The sequence below is a fragment of the Rhinolophus sinicus genome, linkage group LG04 (assembly GCF_036562045.2).
Source record: "Rhinolophus sinicus isolate RSC01 linkage group LG04, ASM3656204v1, whole genome shotgun sequence".
NCBI classification, from domain to species: domain Eukaryota; kingdom Metazoa; phylum Chordata; class Mammalia; order Chiroptera; family Rhinolophidae; genus Rhinolophus; species Rhinolophus sinicus.
This window is the reverse complement of record NC_133754.1, coordinates 6,314,235-6,326,809: the sequence shown is the minus strand read 5'-3', so window position 1 is coordinate 6,326,809 and position 12,575 is coordinate 6,314,235. Positions and strand designations below refer to the sequence as shown.

General features: G+C 45.6%; 1 long non-coding RNA gene across 1 annotated transcript; it reads left to right on the top strand.

The window, feature by feature from the left end:
* Positions 1 to 1,365: 1,365 nt before the first annotated feature.
* Positions 1,366 to 10,672, top strand: LOC141571282 (uncharacterized). The gene is made up of 3 exons (XR_012496043.1): positions 1,366 to 1,974; positions 8,690 to 8,767; positions 10,569 to 10,672. It is a non-coding gene; the product is annotated as an uncharacterized LOC141571282 (long non-coding RNA).
* Positions 10,673 to 12,575: the final 1,903 nt, after the last annotated feature.

Below are 12,575 nucleotides of genomic sequence, written 5' to 3'. Positions count from 1 at the left end.
CATTAATTGTATCCATTTAGGTGTGCTTCCATTGGTTGACACAGGATGAGAAAAGCTGACATCAGTACAAATTACTGGGACCCAGAATCCTAAAGAAACTCTAGAGTCCCCAAACTCATCCCTTCTAAAGACTTGAGCCAGTTTGCACCTGCTGTGGGACTCCCGAATTTTTTTCACCAGGGCACCCTATTCTTGGTGGCTCCAGGATGACACAATATTCCATGAAGACATTAAACACAGGTAGAGTTGAAACTTCCCAAGTCCACTGTTAGGGATTAACTCAAATTCCTCTTTCTACAAAAATGTCTTCTTACTCTATGCTTTAAAAACATTTCTATTTGTACATCTATTAGAACTAAGGCAACTGGATTTCTGACAAAACATTCCTTCAAAAATTATGTCTGTGGTCAGAGTGTGGTGAGACCACATGACCCAATATTTGACCTGGAAAATGCAGCTGCTGTAATTGTAGGGACTATTACATGGTCCCTTGTATTCTAGTTATTTGTGTCCAAGCCTTTCCCACCCCAGTAGACTCTATATTGCCTGAAAAGAAGGGATAATGTGCTAATCTTCTATCTCCTGTTTTTCTCTTCAGGGGTGATTCCAGCCACTGTCACAGTTGAGTTTCCCACGCACACGTTGATATGCTCACGAGTCACCTCTGCTCTCTCAGGAGCTTCAGATCACCTGTCCAGCTCCCTGCTGAGCAAACCCTTTCTCGGGCCCTCCAAGCTCTTCTTGTCTGAGCAACCAAAGCTGAACTCTGAGCAACCCCACTTCCTCAGAACTCTGTCTTGCTCCTGTGTTCCCAGGCTGAGTTCATCAACCTGAGTCCAGGTTCCCATTCAGCCAAGCCTCAAACTAAATCATCCTGCTTCCTCCTCTATCTTCTCTCCTTTAGCCAATCATCACTAAATGCAATTGCTTCTTTGGTTCCGAATGGCCCATGAATTGACTCCTCCCCCCGCCCTCCACCCTGTCACCCCTTTCCTAGCTCAGGAGTTCAGCCTCTCTTACCTGGACTATTGAACAGGACTCCTAACTCCCTGCTTCCAGTCTTAACACTGCCCCCACCACCCACCACCACTTAAATCCGTCTTCCATTCTGCAGTTAGACAACATCTAAGCATGTCACTCTCAACAGAAAACCATTATGGCTTCCCAACATGACAGAAAACAGCTTGGCTCTCTCCTTAGCCAGCTGGGTCCCGCACAAACTGGCCTCCACCCTTCTAATGTAGGTGCCCGCCCCTGTCTCTTCTGCCCGCCCCTGTCTCACGTTGTACACTGTCATTGGGCTGCTAACACGCGTTCAGTTGTTTCAAGTGCCTGTGCTGTTGCTCATGCTCTTTCCTCAGCCTGCAATTTCTGTCCATCTTTTTTTTAACATAGCTGCCCTTCTCTCACCTTTGAACATGCAGCTCAGTCTCTGTCACTTCTCGAAAGCTTCCCAGAAGCTCCAGGTTGGGTGGAGTGTTGCTCCTTGGAACCCCTAAAGCACCCTCTGCATACCTCCCCATTGGCCATGACTATATTACATGAAAATCTATATATAAGTCTGGCTCCCCAACAAAAATTGCAAGTATTAATGGCAGGGACTGTGCTCACTGTTTATTTGCTTCCAAGGCAACCAGCTCAGTACTTGGAAAATAGAAAATGCTGAAAAGCACTAGTGACTGCCTGTGGCGACCAGCATGGGACCACGGAACGGAAGGTGCCCCCGGGATGTTTTTATAAGAGAGCCGTTTCCTGGGATGGAAGAGGGGGAGGAACATAGCAGACCTTTCATCAGAACCCCGGCTGGAGAGAGGGCCAAGGTGCTTCTCCTGAGCCCTTTCTCCAAAATGTGGCACCACTTCAACTATCCTGACGCAGTAAGTCAGGACAAGTCTGCGGGCAGCAGGCGTGAGAGGACGCAGTGCGAAGCACCTGACTGAAACATCAGGGCCGGCCATGAGGCGCGGAACACAGGTAATTAAAGCAAGAGCTTTGCCCTCCTGTGCTCTCAGCCAAACCAACCCCTTCACCACCAGCCTGACGCCCTCCTCTCTGTCCCCTGAGGTTCGAACCTAGAAGGTGTCTCTATTTTGGGACTTCGATGTTTTGTTTGCCCATCGTCTGTTTTGCTGTGGTGCCTGCAAGCCCCATTTCCTCACCCTCCAAAGTCATAGTTCCTCAAAGGGATAGCATTGTAGCACTACCCATTGTACAGTGTCTACGAAACCCCTTCTCGTCGCGTCTTTGTTAGAATGGCCATGGCCTCTTTGTGCTTCATCCTCCTAGAAGCCAAGATCGTTTGCATTTAACGTACGCATTGCTCACCTGTCTGTCTCTCCTACTGAGGTTGTAAACTCCTTGAGGCAGAATCGGCGCTTTATGTGCCTTTGCGTCAATAGGCCTCGCCCAGTGTCTGGTGCTGTATGCGGTTTGTCCCGCTGGCTGACTGAATGTTCTCATACAAAGAAGGCAGGGTCCTGAGAGAGTAAGGATGATGATATACTTTGACAAGGGGCAGTCATTGGGAGGCAAGCGGATGGATCGAGCCTCCTGGGAGTTGATGAAATGATGTCTAGCAGCAGAGTCGGGCATTGGGGTCAGCTGGTGGGGGGGGAGTGGGGGGGGAGGGAGAATGGAGGGAATGAAAAATACTTTTGTCTCTGACTCTGAAAAACACTTTTCAATGCCTGAAGCCCTGCACCTGCCAGTTCAGGAATCTTCCTGGGAGTTACAGAGAATTCTAGCATCTAGATAAGTCACATATGCCAATATTATATTTGTGGTTAGGCCTGTTAGTTTGGTCTCTCCATTCCACGGGAAATCCCACACTGGCTGAAACCATGGTTTTTGTTTGCCTTTAATGCTGACAGCCCCTGCAGAATGCTTTCCTAGCTTCAGCAGGTGCCCGGGGGATGTGTGGTGACTTGCAGACGAGGTTCTTTGATATTGAAATAGTCTTTAAACATGGGAGCAGCTTTACATGAGTCTTAGACTGAACGGTCCCGTCAGATTGTATTCATTTAGTTTTTCTCTGCCATCCCCGGGGTGCCACAGCCTCTTACTGGGTGTCCTTCTACAAGCTAGGAGCACACCCACCCACGTGAGAAAAAGTGCTGAGTGAGCACCAGGCTGCCAAGTGTCCCAAAGGCGCTTCCCAATGGGGGTCTTATTCTTCATCCTCATTTATTGTGCATTTTAAAGCCAACTCCTTTCACACGCACAGCTATCACTTCCTCATTCTTAAGTTCGCTGGAGTCAAGCTAATTAATACAACAACTGCCATCTTCTCGTCTAGAACAAGAACCCTAAATGAACCAAGGAAGCTGAAATAAGAGAGTCCAGACACCCAGAGGAGCTCAGAAGCTCAACAGTGGAAAGCAGAGGAACCTGTAAAAGATGGACACATGTGAAAATATATTTCTAACACCCATAAAATGATCGCCAACCTCTCTTGAGCATCCGTTAGTTGCCAGGAACATTTTAAACATTATCTCATTCAACCATACATAACCCTACAAGATAAACATTATTAATCCCATTTTACAAATAAGAAAATTGGATTCTCGAAGAGGCCAAGTATTTGGCCAAGATTTTTTCAGCTGGAAAGTCAAGGAGCCAAGATACAATTCTTAGTCTTTCTGTTTCAATTCAGTGCTCATCGGCTGAACCATTTCCCACACACATAAACCAAGAAACCCACACAGAGTGTTGATCCACCAGGGGACAGCCAGCAGACAGAAACTTCACTGAATTTAACAGAATGTAGTATACAGGATTGGTTAAACAGCCTTGGGAGACGCTGAGGTGACAAAAGCTGGTAACTGTAGGAAGTAGCTAACAAACACCTCTAGGGTTGGGGGAACCCAGGAAGGGGCTTGGGTCATCCAACCCTAGAAGCTTGGAGAAGGGGCCCTTGGAGCTGGGGCTCTGACTTCTGAGGAGGGGGCTCTGCCTGTGGGTGCTGGTACCTCAGAGCACGTGATGGGGCTGCAAACAACTGGAACCATTGCTGCTTCCAGGATGCAAGGTCACTGCTGACAGGAAAAGCAAACAGAAAGGACAAGTCCCTTCTCCCCTCGTGGTGTATAATCCAATCTCCCTGGAGTGTCGCTAATTGGCAAAGGAGGTATGTAGTTAACAGAGTCCTGGCCCCAGCCCTGCAGAGCAGGTTACAGGAGTGTGTGTTTGGAGCTGAGAGAGAATGGCCTCCTCACCAACATGAGTGGGTTATGTGTAAGCATCAGTGCAAGTAGTTTGGGGTGAGGGAGATAATCATCACCGTAACAGTAATAATATCAGCGGCCATTATTGAGTACCTACTATGTGACATTCACTGTGTCCCATTCTTTCCACACATTGAGTGCTTTGCTCCCCACAACCTAGGAGGCAGGTACTATTTGTCTTACCAGTTTTTTACAGAAGCAGAAGCTACTACTTAGGGATGCTAAGGGACATGCAAAAGGTTAGGAAGAGGAAGGCCCGCAATTCAAAACTCGGTGTGTATGGACGTTTAGACCCTGCTATGTCCACCCACATTTGTTTGCTAGAACTGCCATAACCAATTACCACAACTGGGGGGCTTACAACAAGAAATCTTTATTATTTTACAGTCCTGGAAACCAGAAGTTCAAAGCCAAGGTGTGTACAGGACACACTCCCTCTGAACTCTCTCGCAGAGACTCCTTCCTTGCCTCTTCCAGTTTCTGGGTTCCTTGGCTTGTGGCCTCATCACTCCAATCTCTGCCTCCATCTTCACAAGGACCTCTTCCCTCAGTGTGTCTGTGTCTTCTCTTTTATCTCTTATGAAGACACTTGCACTGGATATAGGACCCCCCCCCCCCCAGGTAAAGATCTCTAACTTAATTATTTCTACAAAGATGCTTTTTCCAAGTAAGATTACATTCACATGTTCTGGGGGTTAGGATGTGGGCACATCTGTTGGAAGGCCACAATTCAACCACTATGCCATTATACCATGGAAAATTACCCTTTTACTTTTGAAAATCATGTTCAGCAAAGTCACTTAAAATAAAATCTGTATTCTTTTAGCATTTTCCGATTTTAAAACAGTGTTCTGTGCTGTAGGTAGTGCTTTTACTATTTGGTTTTCCTTTCCCTTTATGTTTTTCTCTTTCCCTAAAGACAAACACTCAGTGACATCTTCTGCAGTCCCTGCCATCTGGAATAGCCATCCTACATGTCTTCACCTCATCAACTCATGATCTCATTTCAAACCTCATCTGGAAATATCCTCTCTCCTCTCTTGTTCCCCTCTGACTGCTTTCTTTCACTTGACTTTCATTAGCATTCACATTGTACAATCTCAGAATTCAGTGGACGTACTTGGTCAAAGGACTATTATTTCAGATGAGAGTATGAGAGTTTTCATCAACCACAGGGCAAAAAGGCTCACAAAGCTTCCGTCACTGTCCCAAAAAAAGGCAGCCCTCCTTCCCCAAGCATGCACTCCACATCCCAGCCTTGGGAAGTCTACCTTCCAATGACAGTGTGTCTTCTTCGTGGGAAGGATTGAGTGATCCATTTTGCAATGCACCTGCTTGAGGATATTGTTTGGAAATGAATGTACCTTGGAGATGGGCTTCCAGTGTGTGCATGAAAGGCAAAAAGATTTCTCAGAACAAGCAGACATTAGGAGAGAAAAGTATACTATGCCTTTTACTAAATAAAATATGTGAGCCGAGGGCCCCCCTAATGCGTCAAGGTTAATGAAATGCATTTCATTTGCCTGACTTAAAAGAATTAAAAACAAGATTCCTTCTCTCCTAGGTAAATACATCAGACCCATCTTTATTAGAGTCTGACATATTTGCTAGTGAATATTTCCAGCATACCAAGTTCTATATCTTTGAATTTAATTCTGAAGTTCATAAATTTTGCTTCCTAGAAGGAAAGGAGATGAATATTAGAAAGCAAAATTTTGAAACTCATCCAGGTTTTTCTCTCTCCAAGTGTCTCAATATCAAAACCATCACTATATGTTTAGAATTTAATTTTCAGAAAGTGTTTCCTGCCCCCACAGAAATGGATATTGATTTTACTGCATTGTGCCTTCCTCCTTTTCCACAAAAATCTTGCAAACATTTCCTTCTTCAGGTGAGGTATGTTTTTGACATTCATCAAGATAATTCCTCAGCATTTCATTAATTTTCTTCCAGCTCTTCCTTATCTGTGGATTCATATTTTACTTTTGTTTAAGGCAGTAGATGGAAGAAGCAAATGGATTCTTTCAGATATATCACCTCTCTTCTTCCTTATGACCAGGAAAGGACCAAAGTCTGCCTCTTCCCTCGTTCTTCTTTTTGATATATTGATAGAAGCGTAATTATGCTTCATTTCCTCTTGTCAAGTTATTTGGGCTAGTAAGATACCAGGTATGTCTGCCTGGTGGTGTTACTCTAGAACCGTATCTATTTGGGGTTTGGAGGGGGAAGAGTGAGGGTATACAAGGGAGTCACAAAGAGGAGGGCCTTCATGGGGAATCCTAGCCCAACACGTGACCGTGACTCCAGATGGTTCCGTGCTTTAGCACTCAAAGCTAGAACACCTCCCAAGCTCCATCAATATATTCACCTGAGATGTTAATTCATAAAGTAAGCCATGAACTCTACAGTTTGTTGAAGGTAGAGGCAGGATATTTTTCTAGTTCCATTTTCCAGAGATCGTGGACCACCGGGTCATCTGGTCCCCTTACGAGGACCTTGGGTTCCGTAGGAAGTAGCAGTCATCCAGATTAGCTCTTCTGTTCTCTTCTTACCCCTGAAGGAAAGGGGATCTAAAGCAGAACCAAAGATCTCGATCACCAAGTTCACATTCAGCTTTACTTCTTTCAGTGACAGCAGCGACCTAAGATTTCATAGACCTCGTGTAGTTCCTTCAAGAGGCATTTTCCCAGAGGATGGAAATCCTACCATGTTTCCCCAAAAATAAGACTGGGTCTTATATTAATTTTTGCTCCAAAAGACGCGTTAGGGCTTATGTTCAGGGGATATCATCCTGAAAAATCATGTTAGGGCTTATTTTTCGGTTAGGTCTTATTTTCGAGGAAACACGGTAATTCTTTTATTTATTGTCCCATTTTTCTGCTCACAACTTAGCTACCTCTTCCATGGCAAGTGTCTTGTCTTGTCTACAGCTCCAACGAAACCAACCGGCACCACTATGGCTGAGAACAAGATGGATGAATGGGTAGTTGGTGAATACTGTGGCTTGTTGGTATAAGGAAGGTGAAAAATGGGTCAGAGAGAGAGGGAAATTAATCTTTCTTTCTCACCTGGGCTGAACTTTTACTACTTATGGTTTTGCCACCTGAAATGCCTCCTTATCTTCTCCATCTAGAAAAATCTTACCACTGGTCAAGGATATCCAACACATGTCTGTTGACAGAGTTCACAATGGTAAGATGTGTAAGCCCCCAGTTTTTAGAAAACACTGAAGACGCATGAGAAAGCAATTATATGGTGTATAATTGTTGGCAGCAGAGTGGGACAGGGTGGTACAGCCATAGGCTCTTGTTATGTGTGAGGGATTCCAAAGTTTCATCCAGGCATCGCTTAGATTAGATACACAGAGAGCGGAAGGTCATGTGAGGATGGAGGCAGAGACTGGACTGATACAACTATCAAGCCAAGGGACACCAGAAGCTAGGAGAGGGGCATGGAACGAATTCTCCCTCGGAGACTCCAGGGGGAACCAATCCTGCCAACACCTTCATCTCAGACTTCTGGCCTCCAGAACTGGGAGAGAATACGTTTCTATTGTTTTCGCCACCAAGTTTGTGTTTATTTGTCATGGTAATCCTAGCAAACAATACAGATTTTTGCTTGGAGTGTGAAGAGGTATCTGGTTGAACGAGTACCACGGGATGTGAATTTATTATAGCCTCTCATGGATTGAATAAAAATTTTTGATCAAAATTTATTGAGCGCTGTTATGCGCTGGTCCCTGTTCTCTTGCTGTTATTCCAGAGGAAGCCGTAGCCAATCCAGTGGTGCCTAATTGCAAAACGGGGTGAGTACGCTGAAGGAAAGGAGCAGGTTCTATGAGAGTATACAATTGAAGGAGGCCCAGCTCAAGCAAGGTGTTGGCAAGAGTTCTCCGAGGAAGTGGCTGCAAATGAGCAGGACTTGGAGGCTAATCCTGTGGCCCATTCCTTCCTGCTGGACACGCATATGGCAGTGGGTGCTTTTCCGGTCAAAGTGAAGGCATCTTTCCAGGATTTACATAATGTTCTGTGAGCCTCTGGATACCTTGATGGTTTGCTGAATGGAATTTGGGAGTGACTAATGGAAAAAGGGCTCTCACTTCCCTTAAGCTAGTAGATTCCATCTTCTCCTGCATATTTGTCCTTCCTCAATGCTAAGTGATTTCCTTGGATCTTAAGAGATGTGATGGTGGCGTGAGGGGAGATAGCATTCCATACTCAAGTAAATTGTAGAAAAATGTGTTAAGCAAAAAGAGATGGGTTCTTTCCTGTAAGGCGTCTTGTAACCTTTAATAGGCGGACTTGTCTTGTGAAACTCCCCATGGGTAATATAATATGCAACATCCCCCAAACCTTTTTATCACAGACCAGCTCATGGAACTAGTGTGTCATGTATCACATTGTGAAGAACACTCAGGTTGGACAAATGATTGATTTCCATTTTGTTTCTCTTCTCTTTCTTCCCAGGTGCCTTCCAGCAACCCCCAGGACAGAGCTGGGCATCCCATCCCCCAGAGATCCTGTCCTGGACAGCTAGGCCTCCAGGTTGGTATTCATTGGAACATGAGGGGATGGGGCCACATCCACACATGAAATCATCATCTAACTGTGGTAAATGTCAAAGGAAAATCCAGGCAGGACCTTGGTAGACAGGCTCCCCTTGCACTTTTCTGGCTGTTGCTCTCCTACAAACCTTGGACCATATAGAGATTTGAAAGTAGAGGGTCCACAAAGGTGTTAGTGGAAACATGGGTAATAAATAGGATCTGGGGACCGGATACTCTCTTCACATAAGACAAACCAATCTCTACGCAGAATGGCCTCTGAGTGACAGTTGTGCTCTATGTGATCTAAAATGTCTTGGCATTGTCTTTGCTGTATCCTAGGATATGCAATTACAAGCACTGAACATGCAAAAACCATTCCTTACTGAGGTCGGACAATTAAGTTTACGAACTTTCCACTGTGTAAGCGCACGGTGGAAAGTTCGTGAACTTAACTGTCCGAGCTTGTAACCAGGGCAATAGGTATACACTATTGTATGTCACAGATCCGTTGCAGTTTTCCTAACAGCCTCCTAAGTGTCCTCATTGCCGTGCACACTCCATCAATGACTCACTCTCTGGACTCTCAAACAAGTCATATAACTTCCTTGTGCAGTTCCTCCATTTTCCACCAGGAGAGACAACTTTATTGCTCTTGTAAGTTCAAGACACCTCATCATACAGTGCTGTGAAATCCTTGTGTAAATGGCACTGTGCCGGAGTGGGCTGTCAGGAGTCCACCGAAAGATGAAAGACTGTGGCACCTTCTTGCATTAAAGCGTGGGCAACGCGGGCCTCCTCAGAGAGAACATGCTACCTGCTTAAGGGTAGCTTGGCACAGAGGAAAGATGTGGACTCTAGGTTTGAACCTTGGACATGCAGCCAAGGCTGCGTGGCTGGATGGCGGTACAAAGCCAGGTGACTTTCGGCAACGCACTCTTACATAAAGTGGGGATAAAGACACCTACCTTGCAGGGTATTTGTAAGGAGTGGAGATAAACATGCAGAATTCTTGGAACGTAGATACCCAATAAATAGAGGCTATTGTACCTCCCCTGTATTTACTGCATCCTATTTGCAAGCTAATTCCTCCCCCCATTAGCATTCGCCCCCCACATTAACTCAAGGCTTTATACTGATGGGGAAGCCAGTAGAGTAGCCAAGGTCATCGGAAGCTGCCTGATGTCCTTTGCCTTCTGCGCGGGTCATGCATTCGTTTAGCAAGTATTTCCTGAGCACCTACCACATGCCAGACACTAGATCTTGTCCCCAGTTGCTTTCCAGCATTATCCTTCTCCGGGGTTAACCAGACCCACCTGATCCCTCAGGTTCTCCTTTCCTCACTGTTCCCAGGTTCATGCTCAACCCTGGACGATAATTTTAGAGTAATGTACATTAATTCCTGAAGGTTCTGGCAAGTAGATGTCACCAATACCAGCCCAGGCAGACACAAGCAGCACTGCTGTCATTTACAGAGACTCCCGTGGCCATTTACTTGCTGACATGGAGTTGGAGCTGCCCCTTTCCATAGTGGTGATCCATGTCTTCACCCTTGTCGGAGCTCTAACAGGAATCAGCCCAGACTCTGCCAAACCCTCCCCCCTTTCACCACCTGGCTGCTCCCCCAGCATCTCCCTAGCACCCAGCTGCACTCTGTCAACACCACCCCCAGCACACATGCCCACTTGATGAGGAGGGACAACCTGCTTAGATGCCATTTGCTTGAATAAAGGGAATGAAGACATTTTATACCCCACCGTCATGCTACTTTTGTTTCAAAAGTGCTTTTCCTTCGGTTTTAGCCAGAATTCATTAGAGAACCATCCAGCCTCCAGTCCTGCACAATGGTCTCTGATGGTCTCTTTTACTGTTTGATGCTGAAGGCTAATCCGGCAAAGTAAAGGTTAGTGAAGAGCCTTCACCAAGTCTGCTCAAAGGCAAGTGGGTGAACCTCTGCAGGGGAGAGAGGGGAAGGCTGATGAGAAGGGAAAACAACATTAAATACGCACTTGGGTTTCCAAAGGCTTTTTTCAAGTTATGGGGAAGGATTCATTTATTCATTCTTTCAGTCTGGCTAGATCTCCCAGGAAATGGCCAAGTGTGGCCTTGTCTTTCACGTGGGCCCAGAACTCTGGCTCTGTCAGCGACTGCAAAGTTCCCCCACACCCTCCAGGCTTACCCTGGAGAGTAATATTTTGTGGACATTCAAATCCACCGAGAGCTTAAATATGGTTCTTTTGGGAGAGGGCCAAGAGATGGAATGGTCATTATCAGCAATCTGTTCTCTGAAAAGTCTGAGTCATGTGAACAAACAAGCTAAGCCTCACATACTGTAAGGGGGGGAAAGGAGGATTGGAATGTTTGCTCGTATTTTCCTAAAACATCCAGTGAACCATGAACCCGAACTCCACACCTGAGGCAAACTGGGAATTGCTATTTGAACAAAGCATAGTGTAGAAAACAATCCGCATAATTCTGTGACTTGGGCCAACCCCAAAGAGATTTCCAGCAGCATTTTATGGGTGGCTAACACTCAAGTTAAAATCAACATGGTTTTTCCAAACACAGCTTTTCTGACGGTGAAGGTTAGACTTTTCACCTGTCTGCTATGGCTCGCTTCAATATTTTTTGCCACACGGGATCTTGGAGGAAGTTGCTTCCAGGCATACAACCGAGTTTTAAGATACCTGTGGGTATCGTTGTCTGCTTCTAGGCTCTCTCCACTTGGTCTGTTAGCATGTCTCTTGTGGAGGAGGACAGCAGAGAGAGCATGTGCAACATGAGACCGGAAATGCACTCATTTAGTCCTCAAACATCTGTGGAACGTCTCCCTCCACATGGGGCCATTGGGGAATACCAAATGACTAAGCTACAGTTGAATGAGGGCAGATACGAAAACAAATAATTAAAATAATGCAGTCAAGTGCTGAATAAGATTTGCACTAAGGGCTATGAGAACACAAAGAAGAAACAATTAATTTTGTCAGAGGGAATCTAGGAAGGTTATGTAGAGGTGTAACTTAAGAGTTGCATTAGAATATTCAGGTGGAAGAGGAGAGAAAGGCATTCCAGGCAAGGGACACAGCAGACACAGGGCATGGAGGCATGAAAGCCCCTTGAGATGCGTGATGTGTCTGGGACACAGGTTAATTGGAGGAAACGGGGAGGGTATTGGCAGATATAAGGTGGGTTGGAGGCAGATGTGAATGAATGCATGAGAACCACATTAAAGGGTCTAGACTTAATTCTTTGGGTGAAACAGGATTTTAAACTTGGGTCTGATTTATCAGAGTTTAGGAAGACAGATCAGGCAGCAGTAAAGTGCAACATGCGCAGGGAAAGTCAGAGGCTTACCATAGAGCAACCAAGAGAAATGGAAGCCTGAAATAGGCCATTGTGAGAATGGACAGGACAGCCAGGCACGTGGCCTTTGAGGCATCAACAGCCCTTAGAGGCTAATTTGATTTGGAAGGTGAAGCAGGAAGGGAGTCAAGGGGGATTCAGAGGTTTCCAACTTGTCCAACTGAGTCTGTGGTGACGGTGATTACTCAGCTAGGAAACTGAGCACAGGAGGTCGAAACAAGAAAGTGAAATTACACCCTGCTCATCCAAAATGGTTACGGTACAGTAATAGGATATCGAACAGCCTAAGTAAAGGAGTTTACTTTCACCTAGACATGATTTTAAAATCAGCATTTCTTTTATTGTGAATGGTATTGGACATGCGTTCTCTGGGGAGACAAGTGAATAGAGTGTTGGTACAAGGCCTCTCCCTGTCCTACGCAGTGCTCCCAGGGTAAGTGGTGGTG